Genomic DNA, 24538 nt, shown 5'->3' with positions numbered 1-24538 from the left:
ACTGCACGAAGAAGTGGGAGGAGCTTTTTGTTCGCACCGAGAACGAAGACCAGAAATGATCTGCGATAAGCTTACTGGATAATTATATGAACTGTGTCAACCAGATTTGAACTTAACTTACCTACCTGGCTGGGGAGCTGCCTTGATCATGAAGGAGGCGCTCCCAGGGTGAGGCCTTTCCGATGCACTTCGGATTGGCTGACCCCTGTGATTTCCCTATATGGGGATAACTTGGTACTGTCATTTATAGTAGGAGGGGATAGTGTTCGCGCGGACCACTGTCCACACTCTGTAATGTTCTGTCGTTTGAGCCTCTTTTATATGAGACATAATTATCAATTGTAAGCTAAAAGCATACAATGATAGATTCCTGATGCATTTTGTTTTTGAAAATACTCTGTAATTATTAAATACTGATTTTTGAATTGAATGAAATTGCTGGAATTTAGATAAATTACAAAGGCTAGTCTTAAAAACTGAAATGCCCTTGGTCCCCACACATTTCATCAAGTCAATTGCGTTGGCAACATATCAAACTACAAATTCCTTCACTACCGCCAAGGTTCTTGGAATATTTAAATAGGGGGGCCTTTGGCTACAGCCATTGATCCACCACTCAGTTACATTACAATTATTTTTGAGCACGATTACTGAATATTAATATTATTATCTGCACATTTAGGTTTTGTACCAAGTCATTAAAGTTGCCCATGAGTTGCTGCTCATTCAATATGTTTTCTCATCATGTGATTTTTTTTTGCCCTTGTTTACTTGATTGAACAGTGAATTCCTTATAGCTTTCGAACCTTGTTAAAAAAACCAATAAGGATTTACTAGGATTTATTGTCGTATCCTCGAATCAACTCGAGCTATTTTCTCGGCCCTGGCCCCTCCTCCTGTTAATCATCTCTTGCCTTGTACTAAAGATAACAAGAGGGATGTTCCTTTGTTATTTCAAAATAAATTTTTAAATGCTGAAGGGTGGATTAGCCACTATTTTAGTAATATTATCTAATGTTCCAATAATACTTATCTGACGACCCCGAATACTTAACTTTAGAGTATGATGAAACATAATTAACGTGAGATGTAAATAGAATTACCACCTGAGGAAATGCTCTTGAGTAGTGGTCCGACAAGTAACCCTGAAGAATTGAAGGTAATTAATGTCAAACATGAACAGAAATTCAATCTTTTCAAAAATGAAAAAGAAATTGTGAAATTATGGGCAGATAGCAAAAAAGGACAGTAATTGTGAAATGTGGCACACCTTCCAGGGGTTTCTAAATAAGCTATGTTTGTAGTAAAGTAGACATGATTAGTGTTGCTATTCGCCTAGTTGCATACAGCTTTTCAGTTGATAAGTTACCGGCCAACTATTCGTTGTTATCTTTTGCAGATATATACTGTAAAGCTTATTATAAGCGGCTAAGGAATGCTCGACGGAACTGTTGACTCTGTGCAATAATGAGCCAAGTCCTAGGCTCTCTTGAGTCCCCATTCTCTTAGGGCCCTGATTCCTCCTTCGTCGAGGAACAGTATTTCCATTCCATTTTTAAAGGCCAAATGAAAATACTGAAAAATTTACAACAAAGCGAAACGAAAAAATATAATCAATGCGAGTGGCCAAAGAACACACCAAAAAAAAAAAAAGCGGAAAGTTAATGTGGAAAGTGAATTATTCGCTAGTATCCGTCGATGGCGGTTCAATTTTCAGTAGGGTTCTCTGATACGCTGAATACGATGGTGTGATTTTCATTAAGGTTCTATAACTTTTAGGGGGTCTTTCCCCCTAAAAGGGGGAGCATTAAAATCTAATTCTTTTGTTGAATCTGTTTGTATCAAAATATCGTTTTCTAGAGTTTCGGTTACCATTGAGCCGGGTCGCTCCTTACTTACAGTTCTTTACCACGAATTATTTAAAATGTCAAGCCTTCCAATCACTTTCTTTTATTAAAAAGGGCACTAACCCTTTCAATTTCCAATCGAATGAGCCCTTTTTGAGTTTCTATGACAACGTTTTCTATAAACACTTTATATGCCCCCAGGGCATAAATTACAATTCTTGCCCTGAGGGCTATGAGGGGGTTGTCATCCTCAAAGATCTAATTTCCAGAAATTTTAACTACGTTAAACAAAACGGCTGTCTCAAAATTTTGATTGGATGTGCGTTATTTGCTCTCCAATCACTTTCAACTATTAAAAAGGCACTAGTCCTTTCAATTTCCAATCGAATTAGCCCTTTTGAAGTTTCTGCGACAACCCTTTCAATGAAAACCTTATATGCCCCTAGAGCATAACTTACAACCCTTGCCCTGAGGGCTGGGTTGTCATTTTCAAAGACCTAATTTCCAGAACTTTCTACTACGTTGAAGAAAATTGCTATCTCAAGATTTTTATTGGGTGTGTTTGGGGAAATGGTGGGCATGAGAGGGGGGTTAGTTGCCCTCCAATCACATCCGACTATTAAAAAGGGCACTAGCCCTTTCAATTTCCAATCGAAAGAGCCCTTTTTGGAGTTTCTACGACAATGCTTTCTATAAAAAACTTATATGCCCCTAGGGCATAACTTACAACCCTTGCCCTGAAGGCTGTGAGGGGGTTGTCATCCTCAAAGACATAATTTCAGGACCTTTCAACTACCTTGAACAAAATGGCTATCTAAAAATTTTGACTGGATGTGTTTGAAGAAAAGGTGGGCGTGAGAGGGGGTTTAGTTGCCCTCCGATCACTTTCGACTATTAAAAAGGGACCTTTTGAATTTCCAATCGAATGAGCCCTTTTTGAAGTTTCTACGACAACGCTTTCTATAAAACCCTTATATGCCCCCAGAGGACACATATTTGGAACATATATTTGAGTCTAAAAGGAGCAAGTAAAACCTAAATGAATCGGGAAATCTGATTGTACCAACAAATTTTCAAATGTAGTGCAGTGTGCCAGGACCTCGAAATTGTACCAAAAACGGTACAGTTGTACTGCGTTGGCAACGCTGGTGCCAACATCTTTCTTTACTTAAGTAGCGCGATTGCGCTGCCTATGAAACAAATGAACAGCATTTACATCAACCAAGAAGCGCAGCATTCAACCAAGAAGAACAGCATTCACATCAACCCTCATGATCACGCAGAACAACTACAAGTAGGTTACAAACATAGGGGAAAATAGTGTTTCGTATTACATTTATAGTTGAAAATAAACTTTATTTTTGTTGAATTTGTTTCCCAAGATAGTTCAAATTTTCGATTCACTGATTACTGTTGAAATTAGTTTAAAGGGGGGGGGGGGATTCTGTCACATGTTAACCCCTAAACGATTCAAAAGCTTGCAATATCCTTTATCTATGTTTCTTGTCATACTAATCCACAGTTTATAGACAGTAAGCTTATCGCAGATCATTTCTAGTCATCGTGAACAAAAAGCTCCTCCCACTTCTTTCTGCCTTAGCTTGTTTAGCCTGTTTCTGAATATACCAGTAAGCTTATCGCAGATCATTTCTGGTCATCGTGAACAAAAAGCTCCTCCCACTTCTTTCTGCCTTAGCTTGTTTAGCCTGTTTCTTTCCACTCGCACCCCTGTCCGGGTTTTTATAATGGGAGAGATAGAGAATGATCATACTGCTATATTCTGTCTACTGTGTACTAATCTAAGAGAATATTGGTTGATAATCTAGTAGAATAAATTAATGCAATAAATAAAGCTAACTAGTGGAAGGAATAAGTTGCTAGTAATCTCTCCTAATGGAATAGAATAATCTAATGAAATATATATGATTATTCTGGAAATGTTGATAACTATTTTTATCGCCAAAAACTTCAACAGAGCCCAATTTTTAAATATTAATCCAACAATTTAGTGCTTAAGCAGAAGAATTGAAACAAAAATTTCTATCAATAATAAATTGCCTTTTAAAAATTAGGATAAATTAATTAAAAAGGCAATTTCCAAAAAAAAACAGTTTTCCAAAGAAAAGTAAATACCCATATCAAAATCTAAAATGAGCAGATATGAAGTCACACATATTCAAGGCTATATCCAGTTGGGAGTTAGGAGGTCTGAAACCTCCCACCGAAATTTTTGTCCGGCTCGCTAACAACATGACAACAATGCATATATATAAAAAAAATTTGATGTGTTTTTATATGTTTTTTTTTTGTAAAACGAGCGAGCAAAAATACCCCTCCCAGCTAACCAAAATTTTGGCTAAGGTCTTGCATATATTTCAAACTTAAACGAACAAAAATTACTATGAATGAATAAATGACATCAAAAACGAATAGAAATTGAAACAAAGGATTACATCAGGCCCTAAGATAGCAGACACTGATATAGACGAATACTAGAACCGAATAAAAATTTAAATGAATAATCATGTCATACTTGAAACAAACACAAATTACTACAAATAAAAGTACGACTACCCCCTCCTAAGCCATAGTCAGAGGTCAGACCTCCTAAGCAAGAGGTCATAGATCATTTGTTCTCCTGTTTAAGGTCCTAATTACAAATCCGTACCATTTCTATCACAAAAAATAGAAGACGCACCTGTCAGTAGAGATACTCGAAATTTATGGAAAGATGTCTTGAAATAGGTCTTTATCTCATCAAGTGTGCAAATGAGTCATTTGAAACCAAGGGCCTATATTCACCAGGATGGGAGTTGAACTCCCGTCCTCAATAAAACAACCATTATTTAGCAAAAGAAGATGGATATCTACTTCCAATTCTAATCTGGTCTCAAAGCAGAATTGAGCTCGAGCTTTTCGTAAAATTCAACAAGAGATAGATGAGAGAAGGGTGAAAGCTAAAACATAAATTTATTGAAAAAATCCAGAACAAAACATAGGTTCACGTAGATAGATGACTTTCACCTAGCTCACATCCTCGTAAAAATGGGTCCCAACTATGCTGTACAGGTAACCCTATGTGAAGCATCCCCCTAACCAAGCTTGGAACATTAAAGGATTTTCTCTCAACTTATTTGGCCATTTTTGCTGAATCAACGAAGCTAGTTGAACCCGAAATATAGACTTTCGCTAAGAACGAATAACAAAATGGCAATCATGAAAAATGTTATGCAATCTAATGAAGCATGCAAAGCAATATAATAAAAATGTAATTATAGCCGATCAAATTAGCTTTCAAACAGTTCGTATAAGAGAACAGTTCAAACAGTATCAAGGAGGCACACTTGTGCCTCTATAAAGAGGCGACCCACCACAATGTTAAGTGATTTCAGGTCCTAGAGGCCGCAGAGAGACGGCGGTAATTGCATTTTGTAGCCCAAGCTCAAACTAAGAAATTTGCAAAATTTCATCCTCCTCCGACTTTATCTTCATGGGGTAAACTGGGCCGGAAGTTTCGACCCTCCCACCACAGCCCCCCGTTAACGTTGTCGGATTGAGCTGAAATTTAGAGGTTGAGCTTTCCTAGGGCCCGGGAACTTACCCTCGGAATTTCAGTTCAATCCGATCACTCCTTCCCTGTTTTCAAAAAACCAAATATAGCCACTTAAAATTCATTTCTTTTTTTTCTTAGCCACGCCTACAGGCCACAGTTGGCAACGGATCCGGGTGAATGAGGACTCATTTGAAGCAGAATTTGACCTGTTAGAGCCTTTTGATATTTTCAGACCGAAAAAAGTATCCCCCGAATTTATATTTACGAAAAACCTCGTTTTCCAATAATAGCCCATGTTAATTTTTCCCACCACAACCCCCCTTTAACGTTGTCTGATCGGGCTGAAATTTAGAGGATAAGCTTTCCTGGGGCCTGGGAGCTTATCCTCGAAAGTTCAGCTCAATTCTGATCACTCCTTCCTTGTTTTCCAAAAACCAAATATCAAGTTTTGTGTGGATTTGCTTGCGTTAAAAATAGATTCCCCTTACTAAAAAACAATTACAGTTGTGTCTGTTTAGTGCAGCGGGCGATACTCCAGACTGTCAGGCGGAAAACCCAAGTTTGATTCACCGTCAGAGCAAATTTTTTATATACTGAATTTAAATTTTAAAAAAGAAACTCAGTTTCTTTTTTAAATTATTTGAAAAAAATTACGTTTTCTAAAGAGTTAAAGAGGCTGAGTTACAAGGTCGACCCTTAAAACGTACAGGGATTAGGAGGCACAGTTGGGGGGCTACCTCCCCCCAAACCCCCCGCTTTCGCAGCCTTTAAATAAAAATAAAAAAAAAGTTTTTTAAACTGAAAGTAAGGAAAAACCTTAAATCTTAAAACTAACAGAAATTATTCCTTATATGACAGGGGCTGTGCCCTCCTCAACGCCTCGATATTTACGATAAAGTTTTAATTTAAAAAAACTCTTTTTTTTAAAAAATAAAAAATTTAGCGTAAAGAGCGAGGCGTTGAGGAGGGCACAGCCCCTTTCATATACGGAATAATTTCTGTTCGTTTTAAGATTTAATGTCGCTCCTTACTTTCAGTTTAAAAACTTTTTTTATTTAAAGGCTGCGAAAGCGGGAGTTTGGGGGCGGCAGCCCCCCAACTGTGCCTGCTAATCCCTGTACGTTTTAAGGTTCGACCTTGTAACTCAGCCTCTTTAACTCTTTAGAAAACATAGTTTTTTTCAAATAGTTTCTGCACGTTTTTGTACAGTTTATTACTTATTATTGCTTGACTAACTGTTAGCTGTTAGCCCCCAACTGTGCCTCCTAATCCCTGTACGTTTTAAGGGTCGACCTTGTAACTCAGCCTCTATAACTCTTTAGAAAACGTAATTTTTTTCAAATAATTTAAAAAAGAAACTGAGTTTCTTTTTTAAAATTTAAATTCAGTATATAAAAAATTCGCTCTGACGGTGAATCGAACAGGAGTTTTCCGTCTGACAGTCAGGAGTATCAACCGCTGCACTAAACAGACACAACTGTAATTGTTTTTTAGTAAGGGGAATCTATTTTTAACGCAAGCAAATCCACACAAAACTTGATATTTGGTTTTTGGAAAACAGAGAAGGAGTGATCAGATTTGAGCTAAAATTTCGAGGATAAGCTTCCAGGCCTCAGAAAAGCTTATCCTATAAATTTCAGCCCGATCAGACCACGTTAAAGGGGGGGTGTGGTGGGAAAAATTAACATGGGCTATTATAGGAAAACGAGGTTTTTCGTAAATGTAAATTTGGGGGATAATTTTTTCGGTCTGAAAATATCAAAAGGCCCTAACCGGTCGGACAACGCTAAAGGGGGGCTTTGGTGGGAGGGTCGAAACTTCCGGCCCAGTTTACCCCATGAAGATAAAGTCGGAGGAGGATGAAATTTTGCAAGTTTCTTAATTGGAGCTTGGGCTACAGAATTCGATTATCGCCGTCTCTCTGCGACCTCTAGGACCTAATATCGCTTAACATTGTGGTGGGTCGCCTCTTTATAGAGGCACAAGTGTGCCTCCTTGATACTGAGGTATTATATACTGCTTGTTATGTGTTGTGCTTTTCAAATTGTTCATACATGGTGCCACATTTCTACTGTATTTGTAAGAGGTAGGCAGTGGTGGTCGCTGCTGGAAAGGCCAGCTTTATTCTTCTATTTATATAGATTGAAAATATGTGCATCATTCCAGCTAGAACATAGTGTAACATGCCTAAGTTGTTGTCTAAGGGCGGTTGTTGTCCAAAAATCTATAAAATATTATAGAAATAATATTTATCTTTAGATTTACTGAATAGAATTATTCATAAAATATTTTAGGATTTTAATCACCTAACAACAAAAAAAAATTTAAACACCTAACAAATAAACATTAGAGTAAACTAAATTTTGTTTTTAAGGATGAAGCTGAAATAAAGCTCTTAAAAATTATATTAATTTTCATTAAACAAGGCAAAGTTGTGAGATAAAACATCGACAGTTATTGGTGACGAAGGGGCAATCGATGACCACAGCCCATAGTAACCAAAAGATAAAAACGTGTTTTGAAAAAAGCTCCCCAATGAGAAAAAAATTGCCATCTGATAAAAGTAAAATTTTATTGCGAAAACAAATTTATGGTGATTTTGTAAAAGAGCCTGGAACCCCTCGCAAATGGTGTCAGATCGAAACAAACAGTGCACTATTGGAATCAACACGGTTTAAAACCTTGTATAAGATAATTACAGTCCTCCACCTTGAACAACAAAGAAAATCACTTTTTTGCATGAATACCACTGATTTGCATGTTTTTTTTTCTTTTTTCTACCAGGGCTAGCGGGTTACTAGAGCATTATTAAGAGATGTTTAATGACTCATTCGGACGGAAATTAAAATTGTTAGTGCCCTTTTTAAGTGAACAAAAAGATTGGAGGGCAGTATGCTCTTGGTGATGGTATATATATATATATATATATATATATATATATATATATATATATATATATATATATATATATATATATATATATATATATTTTTGTGTGTGTGTGTGTGTGTATATATATATATATATATATATATATATATATATATATATATATATATATATATATATATATATATATATATATATATATATATATATATATATATATATATATATATATATATATATATATATATATATATATATATATATATATATATATATATATATATATATATATATATATATATATATATATATATATATATATATATATATATATATATATATATATATATATATATATATATATATATATATATATATATATATATATATATATATATATATATATATATATATATATATATATATATATATATATATATATTGAAAATACATGAAAGATTTTGGGCCAAACAAGCAGCCATATGCCAACCCTTCTGTTGAGAAGTTGTCAGTGCTGGATGATGCTGGAAGAGTCATGGGCTCTTCCCGCATAAGAGAGATCCTCTCCTGTAACACCCACCCCCCCACACACACACAAATAAGAATCTGTATACTTCCCAGAAGCCAGGGGTCAGCTCCCATAAGTTTTGGAATAAATTATCGTTAATGTTTTTTCGGGGGGAGGGGGAGAGGGGTCCCATAAGTTTGGGAATAAAACATCGTTAGTTTTTTGGGGTGCAGGGGTCGGGTCATGGTGGGCCAGAGGCCAGCTCTTATTTATTCATTTGTATTAGTACATGTTGTATATTTTTCTGCTATGATTGCTTATTTAATTTCTGTTCGTTTTGGGTTTCATTTATTCTTTAATAGTAATTTTTGGTCGCTTTGAGTTTAAATTATTGTAGGATTTTATTTCTTCTGATCTTAAGTTTAATATGGCCTTTACTTTTCTTTGAAAAACTTATTTTTCGGAAAGTTTTGTTTTAATCAATCTTATTAACGTTATTGTGTTAGTGACGTGACGTGACGCTATCTTTGGCTGTGATCGGCCTCGGGGTGAAATCTAATTGCCCTCCAGATATTTTTTGCTCTAAAAAAAGACTAGAACTCAAATTTTCTGTTTGAATGGAATTTTTCCCCAAATCCTGGTGCAATACAGTCACCCCTCGCTAAAAAAGCGAATAAACACGCACCTGTGAAGCGAAAAAAAAATTCGTTCTTTTATAGTTGGGAGTTCTAAAATTCTCTGATATGAATTTTGGGCGCCCAAAACTGAATGTTAAGATTTTCATTGATTCTAGATCACTTTGGAGGTTGTTCTCCCTTTTCATGAAGTAGTACAAATGTACATAGGCGAGTAACTTTAAACTTAATAAATTTTACATATTTGGAATCAGAATAATTTTCTTTCTAGGTGCATAATGGTTCTGTATTTTCGTGTATTGGAGTTTAAATTACAATTAAATAAAAAAAAAGTTTTTTAACCGAAATTAAGGAGCGACATTAAAACTTAAAACGAACAGGAATCAATCCGTATATGAAAGGGGCTGTCCCCTCCTCAGCGCCTCGCTCTTTACGCTAAAGTTTTTTATTGTTTCAAAAATAGATTTGTGAAAAAGAGTCAAACTTTAGCGTAAAGAGCGAGTCGTTGAAGAGGGGGTATACATGAAATAATTTATGTTAGTTTTAACTTTTAATGTCGCTGCTTATTTTCAGTTATTTAAAACTTGTTTTTTTTATTAAATTTCTGAACGTTTTTGATTTAATGCAAGTTTTGATTTTGGCTCGCCGTGCATGATTAATTAAAACGAAATTTGCATATTAATCTTACTTTTTTCGGCTAAATGGCTTTCTCGACAGTTGTTTAATTTTATTTACGAACGTTTTTATTAGTAATAAATATACGTAACTTACAAATTAACTTACGTAACGAACTTCTATTTTTGTATATTTTTTATTAAATACATTAGGGGGTCCGCCCCCTAGTCAATATCTCGCTCTTTACGCTAAAGTTCGAATTTTTTTTCTAATTCTTCTTTAATCACAAAGGCCGTTAATTAGCTCCTATGAAAGTCCTAAAAAAATAGCGTAAACAGCGAGGTATTGACTAGGGGGCGAACCCAATCATGTACGTAATAGTTTCTATTCGTTCTAAGTTTTAATGTTAAAAAGTTTTCAGTTGAAAACTTGTTTTTTTTTTGTTTTTTTTTCTGATCGTTGTTTTAATAATGCTGATAAATCCGGTGCCTCCTTCATAGCAATGTCCCTTCCCCTATGAAAACTTCTTCCATGGAAAGACCCTCCCACTTAAACCCCGAAACCCCCCCCCCCCCCTGAAAACGTCTGTTTACTTCCCAATAGCCAATGCTATATATAAATTTTGCGCAAAGTTCATACCTTGCAGCCCTTCCCCAGGGGACTGGGGGAGATTAAGTCATCCTCAAAGACATAGTTATTATTTTCGACCATGCTGAACAAAATGGCTATCTCAAAGTTTTGATGGGATGACTTTGGGAAAAAATGAGCGTTGGAGGGGACCTAGTTGCCCTCCATTTTTTTTGGGTCACTTAAAAAGGGCACTAGAAATTTTATTTTCCGTTCGAATGAGCCCTCCCACGATATTCTAGGACCACTGGGTCGATACGATCACCCCTGGGAAAAATAACAAACAAATAAACCCACTACCAGAAGAAATCCCCCCTGAAAATGTCTGTATACTTCTCAATAACCAATGCTATATGTAAAGATTTAGCAAAGCTCATTACTTGCAGCCCTTCCACCGGGGACTGTGGGGAATTAAGCCATCCTCAAAGACATAGTTATTATTTTTTGACCATGCTGAACAAAATGGCTATCTGAAAGTTTTGATCGGGTGACTTTGGGGAAAAAATGAGCGTGGGAGGGGGCTTAGTTGCCCTCCATTTTTTGGGTCGCTTAAAAAGGGCACTAGGACTTTTAATTTCCGATTGAATGAGACCTCCCGCGATATTCTAGGACCAGCGGGTCGATACGATCACCCCTGGAAAAAAAAGCAAATAAAAATGCGTTCGTGATCTTTTTTCTGGCAAAAAATAAAAAATTCCACATTTTTGCAGATAGGAGTTTGAAACCTCTATAGTAGGGTTTTCTGAAACGCTGCATCTGATGGTGTGATTTTCATTAAGATTCTATGATTTTTAGGGGGTGTTTTCCCCTTTGTTCCAAAATAAGGCAAATTTTTTCAGGCGCGTAAATTTTGATAAGTAAGACTAATCTTGATGAAACTTATGTATTAGAAATCAGCATAAAAATCTGATTCTATCCATGTATCTATTAATCAAAATTCCGTTTTTTTAGGGTTTTGGTTACTAGTGAGCGGGGTTGCTCCTTACTTACATTTCGTTACAGTGAACTGAATAAAAAAATATTTTTTGGAAAGCATTTATCCAAAATAATAAGATACAAAAACGGGGACTAGACTGTGGTTTGAAGTACTTCGTTTCTAGGATTGGGCATAAATGCCCTTTGACAAAAGGCATCACATAACAGCCTTTGAATTACCCCACCGCTTTTAGTCCTCACGAATACTGGGCGGATGACAATCCAATCTATACTAGGATCAAACTTCTATAGGCTACAGGCTCTCATAAAGTACTTACGGATAACAGGCACAATTATTGAAAATGGGCGAAACTAAGGGTTTTTTGCAATCCTAGCCTTCGTTTGGAAAATGTTGTCCCTTGCCTCCTTAAACGAAAAGCTGCAACAGAATTTTCGCATTGATATATCAAAATAAAAATATTCATAACTGGGAACGGCGATGTCCTATGATTTTTCTTTTTGCTGTTTCAAAATCGTGAAGGTTTTAGCCGTACCACATTTTTTTCAGTGTCACCATGTTTAACAGAAAAAAAAAATTAAATGAAATTAGTTAAATTTTGCAATGCTTTTAGTTCATGAAAATGTATGCTTAGACAATGTGCCAAAAGCTCTTGCTCCACCGTTACTTTGAGAGGGTCTACATATTCTAGTCTTGTGTTTGTTTTAAGGTTTGATTTTTTATAATATCTTTGGATTTTTAGCAGTAATTTTCTTTCTTAGTATTGTGCACTGTGGACGGTCAAGCGGAGGTCTTGACCGAAATATTTGCAGTGTAATTTACGTTTTTCACTGGCTTGTATTATCCTCGTTTCTCTCTTCTTTGCAGTTCCTTTCGTTTTGTCAGAAATTATTTTCAACTGCTGTGCTATTTTTTAATTGGTATCCGCTTCTCCTAAAATCGAATATAGGGATTTTTCCATTAAAAAGTGAATTCACAACTTTTCTGATTCTTTTTTTATGGCATAAGGATTTATTGAAGTCCTTGGCTTCCCTCGGAAATTTTGGCTCTCACCTCCCACCTCCAATGCCAAACGAAAAGCTGCAAATGAATTTTCACATTCTTCCTATACGCTTTAAATTTTTAGTAGCAGCGGTAGTTACGAAAATTTGCAGATTCGATTTGGTTATTTCTTGCAAATCAAACAGTTCGTGTAACGAACTTTAAGTAAGGAGCGACCCGGCTCAATGGTAACCGAAACTCTAGAAAACGGGTTTTTGACACCAATAGATACATCAAAAGAATCAAATTTCAATGCTGATTTCAAATATATAATTTTCATCAAGTTTAGTCCTACCTATCAAAAGTTACGCACCTGAGAAAATTTGGCTGATTTTGAAAAAAAGGGGGAAAGACCCCCTAAAAGTTATAGAACCTTAATGAAAATCACACCATCATATTCAGCGTATCAGAGAACCCTACTGCGGATGTTTCAAGCTCCTATCTACAAAAATGTGGACTTTTGCATTTTTTGCCAGAAGAAAGATCACGGATGCGTGTTTATTTGTTTGTTTTTTTTTTTCCCCAGGGGTGATCGTATCGACCCATTGGTCCTAGAATATCGTGGGAGGGCTCATTGGAACTGAAATTAAAAGTTATAGTGCCCTTTTTAAGTGACCAAAAAAAATGGAGGGCAACTAGGCCCCCTCCCACGCTTATTTTTTTCCCAAAGTCACCCGATCAAAATTTTGAGATAGCCATTTTGTTCAGCACGGTCGAAAATATGATAAATATGTCTTTTAGGATAACTTAATCCCCCGAAGTTCCCAGAGGAGGGCTAAAAGTTATGAACTTTACCCAATGTTAACATATAGTATTGGTTATTGGGAAGTATACAGAAGTTTTCAGGAGGTTTTTTTTCTGGTAGTGGGAGGGAAGGGTGGGTCGGTGGTTATGTTGGAGGATCTGTTCATGAAGGAAGTTTTCATGGGGGAAGGGAAATTGCCATGAAGGGGGCGCCGGACTTGCCAGCATTATTTATTGGTTATTGGGAAGTATACAACCATTTTCAGGAAGGATTTTTTCTGGAGGGGGGGGGCTAGACGAGGGGGTTAATCTGGAGAATATTTCCGTGGTGGATGTTTCTTTGGGGTAAGGGACATTTCTATGAAGGGGGCGCCGGATTTCCAAAAATTATTTAAAAAACGATCAGAAATTAAATAAAAAAAAAACAAGTTTTTTCAACTGAAATGTAAGAAGGAATATTAGAACTTAAAACGAACAGAAATTATAACGTATGTGAGGGGGTTGTCCCCCAAGTCAAAAACACCCTCGTTAAGCGACAGTTTTTTCTTTTTTCTTTCAAAATAGCTCGATAATCTAATTAAAAGGCCTTTTTTTTTAATGGGGTTTTGTATCAAATTTTTTTTTAAATTTTAAAGTAAAGAGCGTGGTATTGACTAAGGGAAGAACCCCCTCATATACGTAATAACATATACGTAATAAAAAAAAACAATAAAAAAACAAGCGATACGGCTCAATAGTAATCGAAACTTTTAAAAACGGAATTTTGATGTCAATAAATGTATCAAAAGAATGTGTTTATAATGCTGATTCTAAATATATAAATTTTATTAAGTTTAGTATTACTCATCAAAGGCTACGAGCCTGAGAAAATTTACTCGATTTTTTAAAGAGGGGGGAAACATCCCCTGCATTCACTAAAAAACGATCAGAAATTAAATAAAAAAAAACAAGTTTTTTAAACTGAAAGTAAGGAGCGACATTAAAACTTAAAACGAACAGAAATTATTCCGTATATGAAAGGGGCTGTCCCCTCCTCAACGCCTCGCTCTTTACGCTAAAGTTTTTTATTGTTTTAAAAAATAAAGTTGTGAGACAGAGTCAAACTTTAGCGTAAAGAGCGAGGCGTTGAGGAGGGGACAGCCCCTTTCATATACGGAATAATTTCTGTTCGTTTTAAGTTTTAATGTCGCTCCTTACTTTCAGTTTAAAAAACTTGTTTTTTTTTATTTAATTACTTTAAGAATTACCTGTCAAATTTAAACTACTATACAGACCATTTCTCAGCAGAGTAATAATGATGGTCAATCTACGTAGGAAGCCTTAATCTTCGATCTAACGACAGACAAACTAATTACGACCAAGGTTGAATAATTAAATGTCAGGTGAAACAAATTAAACTTCATTTCTCTTAGGTTTAATTTAGATTTCAGTGTTTCGGTTATTTTTCTGTAAGTCATTAATTATGGTTTTTGAAATTATGCAGGTTCAGTTCAATAGGTTTCGTAAGATAAAGATTTACAAAATAAAGTTTTTCCTTTGTTTCTCGCTACAGTACTGGCCATAGAGCCTTGCAGGGAGAGGGGTGTTATTGGATGTTTTTTTTATTAGATTAATAAATCTTACAAGAAAAACAAATATTGACAATCATCAGTGGCCAAGCTATGAAGGGGGGGGGGGGTCTGGGAGACACCACTTCTATTCAATGTCGGTCTTTATTTCATATTATTGAGGCGTTAGTAACAACTCACCGGCTATCATGAGTAGCCAATCTGGAGAGGAGGAATGGAGGGTTAATGTGAAGGAGTCACCCTGTTATCCCAACCCTAAGTCTCTGTAATTGCTTTTGATAAAGTCTCAGTAACTAGCTATGGGCAAGAAAAAAACAAGAAAATTCATTGGCAGCATAGGCTATGGATCCGCAGTCTATAACAGAAATCGGTACTTGGGCATTATTTGGGCATTTCTAAAAAGTCAAGTTTGGCTAATGCTAATGAAACAAAATAAAATAGGATGAATATAAAATAGTTTATAAACAAATTTGGGCTATATATTTACACATTAGGGGGTAGGGGGGGGGGGGGGTAAAGCATTGCATACATTAAATACGTAACCTAACCTTACCTAGGTACCTCCCCCCCCCCCTACACCCCTAAAACAACAGTTTAAATATCGTATACGCTATGCAGTCCATTACTTTATAGCGGTGTATTAAATTAACCCGTCAAAAACGGGTTTTTCGTGACCGATTTCCTTGTAACTGCCCATATATTGCCCAACAACCCAGAAATCTATTTAACAATATATGTAGATACGATGAACCCAAATTTACAAGTAACTATTTTTCTAGAGTATGTAAAGCGCGTTATAATTTTATATTTTTCATTTTTACATTATATTTTTAGTTTTATTTTATATTAGAAATGGAATTGAGCCCTTATCCAGTCAATACACAGCTGAAAATTTTCAAATCTAAAATTTTCAGGGTGCACAGGCACGAACCAACTCTAATTCTGCTAAAAACTCAACGCATCTCCAAGCCTCCTAAGGCTAACGGAGAAACGCAAAATCTTCTTCCACTCCAATCTCTGTGCAACCCCTTAACAAGTGGATTGTGAGGGAAATGTAGGGGGGGGGGGAAATGTGGGAATCTGGACAACACAAATGAGGCATGGAACTTCCTGCATTCTAATCAAAGATATTATGTGCATGAAATAGCAAAAATATGCTCGTATCCATGTACATGAGAAGGGGGGGGGGGGGTACGAGCCCCCCGTAACCTTAGATATTGCCGAATTTTTAGTCACTTCTTATTCGAAGTTTCAAGTGATTTTTTTTTGCACTTCTCTCCCAGGAAAATTTTTTTCTGCGGATGTGTCTGACTGAAGGGCTTAGCATTAAAGTGATTCAAGTATATTTGTTAAACTTTCCAACGTATCATTACCCACCAGTGGATCCTCTCAAAGGAAATTTGACAAAGTAGCATCATAGTTACAAGCCATAGTTACAGCATAGTTACAAATAAGCCGTTCGATTTTATTTTCCGCTTATAAGCCGTTTTTTGAAATGCCGTTCTTCGTTCTTAGTACGTCGTTCTTAGAACGGCGAACTGAGTCTCTTACTCCGTTTCACTACTTTATTTTTGTTTTTCAGTGCCATAATTTAAAATCAAAAACAATGAAAAAAAATAATACCAGCCAGTGATTTGATTTGTTTAAATTTATACATATCATGGATAGGACGTTTCATCTAAAAATAGTAGAAATTTGTTTTGTAGGTGTGTCAGAGGGCTAATATGTTTTAGAAAGTTTGTGGAAGCAGTTTTAGCATCAAGTGCTTTCCAAACTTACCCAAAAAATTTCTAAGGTGTACTTTGGAAAATCAGTAGAGTAGGAACTACCATTTTGCGTACGCCCCCGCACCAAACAGGTTTTTCTGGTAGATATTCTATTCTACTGGTCATTACACTCTTTGCCAAGAGATTTACGCAATTAATTAAACCTGTATTATAAAACCAGCGCGTCTTGTTTCGAGTTTTAACGGACAAGTTTTTGAAAAGCAAACAGTTTTTTTTTCTTGTTTAGCATTTGCAAAAAAGGGGTAATTAGGGAGTGGAAAATTTTTTAATGCATTTACAATCGGAGATGTTTGATTAACCTTTGCAAAAAATGGGGTAAGGGGATTTGTGAATTGGAGGAGATGCCATGATTATGTACTGTATAATACACAAGTGATGTTTTGGAGCGTATTGTCAATTTAACGAGAAAATGTCTGAAAAGTGTTTTGAGGGAGATGGGTTGCATGGAGGGTTCAGTTGCATGAGAGTTCAGTTAAAGGGGGTACAGTTAGACGGGGGTTTCGGTTATGCAGGGGTTCAGTTACAAGAGGGTTCAGTTGCACGGGAGTTGAGTTAAATGGGGATTGAGTTCCACGAGAGTACGAGAAAATGACTGAAAAGTGTTTTGAGGGAGATGGGTTGCATGGAGGGTTGAGTTGCATGAGAGTTCAGTTAAAGGGGGTACAGTCACACGGGGTTCTCGGTTACACAGGGGTTCCGCGCCCCGGGGGCGCAGGTGCACGGGCGGCGAGTTAAATGGGGATTGAGTTCCACGAGAGTAGTGCTTTGTACTGGTTTAGCTTGTCACACTTTTAAAAGAACTTTACGGGGATTGAGAGAGTCAGTCGCACAATTCAGTGAGATTTTTTTTTACGTGATGGTCGTAAAAAACGAAATTTTCGTGTTCTATCAGTAGTTTTGTGTCTATTAATTTTAATGTAATTGGATTGTTTGAGTCAGTCGCCTAATTCCGTGTGGTGTTCTATACTAGGGATTCAGTTACAAAGGAGGGTTCTAGTTGCACGAGTGGTTTGATGTTTAAATGGGGATTAGAGTTCCACGAGAGTAGTGCTTTGTCGTGGTTTAGCTTGTCACAGCTTTTAAAAGAGCTTTACGGGGATTGAGAGAGTCAGTTGCATAATTCCGTGTGATTTTTATTTCCTTGATGGTCATTAAAAACGAAATTTTTTTGTTAAATAAGTAGTTTTTATATCTTTTAAAAGAGCTTTACGGGGTTTGAGAGACTCAGTTGCCTATTTCTGTGAGATTTTTCTTCAATTTGTTATAGATAAAAAAGAAATTTTTTTGTTAAATAAGTATGTTTTGTATATTTTAAAATAGATTTACGGGGTTTTAGAGACTCAGTTGTCTAATTCCTTGTGGTTTTCCTTTACTTGGTGCTCATTAAAAACGAAATTTTTTGTGTTAAATTAGTAGTTTTTGTATCTTTTAAAAGAGCTTTAAGGGGATTGAGAGACTCAGTTGCCTAATTCCTTGTGGTTTTTCTTTACTTGGTGCTAATTAAAAACAAAAATTTTGCGTTAAATAAGTAGTTTTTGTATCTTTTAAAAGAGCTTTAAGGGGTTTGAGAGACTCAGTTGCCTGATTCCGTGTGGTTTTTCTTTACTTGTTGGTCATTATAACCGAAATTTTTGTGTTAAATCAGTAGTTTTTGTATCTTTTAAAAGAGCTTTAAGGGGTTTGAGAGACTCAGTTGCCTGATTCCGTGTGGTTTTTCTTTACTTAGTGGTAATTTTTTTTATCATTTAAAAGAGCTTTACATGGTTTGAGAGACTAAGTTGCCTAATTCCGCGTGGTTTTCCTTTACTTGGTGGTCATTAAAAACGAAATTTTTGTGTTAAATAAATAGTTTTTGTATCTCTTAAAAGAGCTTTACTGGTATTGAGAGACTCAGTTGACAGATTCCGGGTGGTTTTTGTTTAATTGGTGATCATTAAAAACGAAATTTTTGTGTTAAATAAGTAGTTTTTGTATCTTTTAAAAGAGCTTTACGGGGATTGAGAGACGCTGTTGCCAGATTCCAGGTGATTTTTCTTTACTTGCTGGTCATTAAAAACGAAATTTTTTGTGTTAAATTAGTAGTTTTTTTATCTTTTAAAAGAGCTTTACGGGGATTGAGAGACTCAGTTGCCAGATTCCGTGTGATTTTTCTTCTTTTCAGTAAAGACATTCGATATCCTAAGAGTGTTTAATTCAAACTTTTTTAAAACTTCGAAATTTTTCAACTTTATTTATTTTTTTTTATTTCTGTACATATCTTAAAATGTCAAAATATGCTTACATTTCTAACAATTGCGCTCTGTGATTGGTCAGAGACACGATGTGACTTCCCCACCGACATTCTATGATCGGTTATTGACACTACCTAATCTATTGCGTGTATTAAATCAGTATTTTTTACGCAGTGGAACGATAAACACATAAGTCATATCTTTAAAAAAAAAGTGAACATGGAGCATTTAAATAAAGTGTGTTTACATAACAAGGTTATTGTAGCATTGAATGCTGACAAAGAGAAGTATTTAAACTTTGAAACAAGTACAGGTGGTAGCACTATTGGACATGTATGCATGCATTGTCATGACAGTAAGGAATTAAATTTCTTTGGAATCCCGAAAAAATTCAACTCTTATGTTTGTGGTTATGCGAGATTGAGATCTCCAGAGATGATTGCACTCAAAGAGAATGCCAACATAAAAATAATCCTTGATGATAGAGGACAACTCCTTGCTACTGTTGCAGGTAACACATTACCTACTGATACATCCAATCATCACCTTTCGGGTATTAGCATTCAACGGAAGATCAATAAAAGAAAGGACTACTCTTCCACTAATATCGTAACCATATCTTGTCTACGTGCAGAAACTGTTACCTGTGTAAAAATAATGTGATAATAGACAGTGAAATTGCCAGAAAAATAAAAAGGGCATTGTCAGAAAATATCACTATGGAATATAAAGATGAATCGATGAAAAACAAAGCAGCAGCAAACGTTACTGCCATTGGTCAAACAGTCATTGATCCAAATAATACAAAAGACGAAAAGCATATTGAACATTTTGGTGAGACTCCAGTAAAAACTGTGCATGACGCAATAGATAATAACAATTATTCTACTTATTAAGAAACATGAAAAGACACGAGCTATAATATAAAGATAGAGAAAGTTGGGATATATAATTCAGCAGATTCAAAATGTCCAAAGTTACTTATTGATAATAATTGTGTATCGTAATATATTTTTTGCTTTAATATTATACATATCGCTTTTCCATTAAAAATATTTATTTAATTATATATTTATTTTTTAATTATTTTTAGATTTATCTATCATATAAATCGTTTATAATTTAAATTAAAAACACGGATAAGTAAGAAAAGGAAATTTTATACATATATTTTCAGACACACGGGGACAAATTTTTTATTTAATTTACCTTCTGGATAAATAAAAAAAGACATTTCATTCAAGAATTTATGACGAAACTCTAAGTAAGCAACAAACTCTTTCTTGAAGTTACCTCATGGATACAAAATGAAGAAATTTCATTTAAGGAATTATCAAAAATTTTAATTAAGTAGCAAATTCTTTAAAAAATATGTTAATACGTTTAAGCAATAAATATCTTTAAGCTTAACCCGTCTTTATTCTTTAGTATAGTTTTATTCATTTCATTAGATTATGAAGAAATTGTAAGTAAGTAACAATAGCTTTCTTGAATTCGCTTCCTGGACACAATACAGATATTTAATTCAAGAAATCATAATAAAATCACAAGTAAGTAATAAAGTCTTTATTGTTTTCACCTATTGGATACACAATACTGAAATTTCATTCAAGAAATTATGAAGGACTTGTAAATAGGTAACACACTCATGTTACCTCATGGATACACAATTCAGAAATTTCATTTACTAAATTATCAAAAATTTTAAGTAAGTAGCAAATTCTTTCTTGAATTCGCCTCCTGGCTAAATAAAAAAGACAGTTCATTAAATAAATTATGAAAAAATTGTAAGTAAGTAGCAAATTCTTTCTTGAATTCACCTGCTGGATAAACAAAAAAGACATTTCGTTCAAGAAATTATGACAAAATTACAAGTAAGTAACAAACTCTTTATTGTTTTCATTAATTATATACACGTTGTAGAAATTTAATTAAAGAAATTATTAAAAAATTCTCAGTAAGTAGCAATTTCTTTCTTGAAGTCAACTCTTGGATAAACAATACGGAAATTTCATTTAAGAAATTATGAAAAAAAAACAATTTCTTTCTTGAAGTCAACTCTTGGATACACAATACGGAAATTTAAATAAAGAAATTATGAAAATATTTGTAAGTGTAAGTAACAAACTCTTTTTGTTTTCACCTTTTGGATATACAGTACAGATACTTCATTCAAGAAATTATGAAAAAACCGCATGTAAGTAAATTTTTTTTCTCTTTATCAAAAACAATTTTCAATTAGATAAACGATGTATAAATTTAATTCAAGAAATTGGGAAAATATACTCAGTAAGTAACAATTTCTTTCTTGAAGTCAACTCATGGATACACAATACGGAAATTTCACTCAAGAATATCATGACTTAGATACACGATGTAGAAATTCGATTCAAGAAATTATGAAAAAATTCTCAGTAAGTAACAATTTCTTTCTTGAAGTCAATGCTTGGATACACAATACGGAAATTTCATTCAAGAAATTATGAAAATATTTGTATGTAAGTAACAAACTCTTTATTGATTTCACCTCTTGGATATACAGTACAGATACTTCATTCAAGAAGTTGTGAAAAAATCGAAAGTAAGTAACTTTTTTTTCTCTTGCCAGCCCCATCTTTACACAGTTAAACAGTATGTAGAAATTTAATTCATGAAATTATTGAAAAATTCACAGTAAGTAACAGTATATTTCTGGAAGTTGATTCCCGAATATGTAATACGGAAATTTCATTCAAGAAATTATGAAAAAATTCTCAGTCTAAGTAGCAAATTCTTTCTTTAATTTACCTGTTGGATAAACAAAAAAACATTTCGTTCAAGAAATTATGAGAAAATTCTAAGTAAGTAACAAACATTATTGTTTTCACGAGTTAGATATACGACGTAGAAATTAAATTCAAGAAAATGAAAAAATTCTCAGTCTAAGTAGCAAATTCTTTCTTGAACTCTTTCCTGAAGTCACCTCTTGGATACACAATGCAGAAACTTCATTTAAGAAATTATCAAAAATTGTAAGTAATTCTATGGGACCTCTACACGTGATTAAACACGTTTTGAAACTACAAGCTATTTGCTTGCCTTTCCTTGGCACCTTTACAAACGAGCGGGGATCTCCCAATGATTCCTACACATTGCAAAAAAAGTGATGTCTCTGTATCATCACAGAGTCTCTGTGATGACACACACATAGAGACGAGACACGCACAGACATGATACACAAACAGAGTCATAGTGAGAGAGATATCCAAAAAGTTGGGTTGATCTAGGTTCACTTAGAGTGACGTGCCACTTCTAAGTGAACTCTAGATCAACCCAACTTTTTGGATATCTCTCTCACTAAGACTCTGTTTGTGTGTCGTGTCTGTGCGTGTCTCGTCTCTATGTGTGTGTGTCATCACAGAGACGATACAGAGACGACACAGAGACGTCACTTTTTTTGCAATGTGTAGGAACCAGTGGGGAATCCCCGCTCGTTTGGAAAGGTGCCAAGGAAAGGCAAGCAAATAGCATGTAGTTTCAAAACATGTTTAATCACGTGTAGAGGTCCCATAGAATTACTTACAATTTTTGATAATTTCTTAAATGAAGTTTCTGCATTGTGTATCCAAGAGGTGACTTCAGGAAAGAGTTCAAGAAAGAATTTGCTACTTAGACTGAGAATTTTTTCATAATTTCTTGAATTTAATTTCTACGTCGTATATCTAACTCGTGAAAACAATAAAGTTTGTTACTTAATTAGAATTTTGTCATAATTTATTTAACGAAATGTTTTTTTAATTATCCAACATGTGAATATCAAGATAGAATTTGCTACATATACTGAGAACTTTTCAATAATTTCTTGAATTTAATTTCTACTTCGTATATCTATCTCGTGAAAACAATAAAGAGTTTTTTACTTACTTAGAATTTTTTCATAATTTCTTGAATGAAATGTCTTTTTTGTTTGTCCAACAGGTAAATTCAAGAAAGAATTTGCTACTTAGTTACAATTTTTTCATAATTTCTTTAACGAAATTTCCGTATTGCATATTCGAGAGTTGACTTCAAGAAAGAAATTGTTACTTACTGAGAATTTTTTAATAATTTCTTGAATTAAATTTCTACATCATTTAGCTAAGTGAAAATTGTTTTTGATTAAGAAAAAAAAAGCTACTTACTTGCGATTTTTTCATAATTTCTTGAATGAAGTATCTGTACTGTATATCCAAGAGGTGGAATCAATAAAGAGTTTGTTACTTACTTACAAATATTTTCATAATTTCTTGAATGAATTGTCCACAGCTTGTATCAGTGAGTCGGGTACTATAATGACTGTTCTTACGACGGGGAATTTTTTCATAGTTTCTTTTATAAAATGTCCACATCTGTCCGCTAATTTATGGAATTCTTTTCTGAGATGTACATATGTTGTATTTGATTGTTGACTAAGATAAAGACCTAGTTGCTGAATGAGAATTTTTTTCACAATTTCATGAATTAAATTTCTAAAGAGTGTATCTAATTGAAAAGAGTGTTTGATAAAGAGAAAAAAAAAGGAAAGGTCTTGCGGTTTTTTCTTAATTTCTTGAATGAAGTATCTGTACTGTATATCTAAGTCATGAAAACAATAAAGAGTTTGTTACTTACTTGGAATTTTGTCATAATTTCTCGAACGAAATGTCTTTTTTTGTTTATTCAGCAGGTGAATTCAAGAGAGAATTTGCTACTTACTTACAATTTTTTCATAATTTCTTTAATGAATTGTCTTTTTTATTTACCCAGGAGGTGAATTCATGAAAGAATTTGCTACTTACTTACAATTTTTGATAATTTCTTAAATGAAATTTCTGCATTGTGTATCAATGAGGTAACATGAGTGTGTTACCTATTTACAATTCCTTCATAATTTCATGAATGAAATTTCAGTATTGTGTATCCAATAGGTGAAAACAATAAAGACTTTATTACTTACTTGCGATTTTATTATGATTTCTTGAATTAAATATCTGTATTGTGTGCAGGAAGCGAATTCAAGAAAGCTATTGTTACTTACTTACAATTTCTTCATAATTTAATGAAATGAATAAAACTATTCCAAAGAATAAAGACGGGTTAAGCTTATAGATATTTATTGCTTAAACATATTAACATATTTTTGATAGAATTTGCTACTTTCTTACTATTTTTGGATTATTCCTTAAATGAAATTTTTTCATTGTGTATCCATTATGTAATCTAAGTAAGGAGTTTATAGATTAATGAGAATTTCGTCATAATTTATTGAATGATATGTCTTTTTTTATGTATAATGTAGGTAAATTAATGAAAGAATTTGTCCAAGTTTATCTGAAAATATATGTATAAAAATTACTTTTATTACATATAAGAGTTTTTATTATACATTCTAAACGTTTTATATGCTAGCTAACTCTAAAAATAATGAACACATAACAATGTAATGCATAATATATTTTTAATGAAATAATGCTATGTAGAATATTAATACAAAAAATATATTACGATACATTATTAATATCAACGATTAACTTTGGACATTTTGAATCTGTTCCATAAAAT

General features: G+C 34.2%; 1 long non-coding RNA gene and 1 other non-coding gene across 2 annotated transcripts in view; both read left to right on the top strand.

The window, feature by feature from the left end:
* Window positions 1-24538, top strand: part of LOC148945848 (uncharacterized) — a 72730-nt gene that overhangs the window by 34076 nt on the left and 14116 nt on the right. The window lies entirely within an intron of this gene.
* On the top strand, window positions 118-281 carry LOC148945849 (U1 spliceosomal RNA). The gene has a single exon (XR_016142651.1). It is a non-coding gene; the product is annotated as a U1 spliceosomal RNA (small nuclear RNA).

Source organism: Artemia sp. Qi Xiang Cuo, chromosome 12 (assembly GCF_049724085.1).
Source record: "Artemia sp. Qi Xiang Cuo chromosome 12, ASM4972408v1, whole genome shotgun sequence".
Taxonomy (NCBI): domain Eukaryota; kingdom Metazoa; phylum Arthropoda; class Branchiopoda; order Anostraca; family Artemiidae; genus Artemia; species Artemia sp. Qi Xiang Cuo.
Note: the sequence above shows the minus strand (reverse complement) of the source record. Positions and strands in the feature narration are given on the sequence as shown.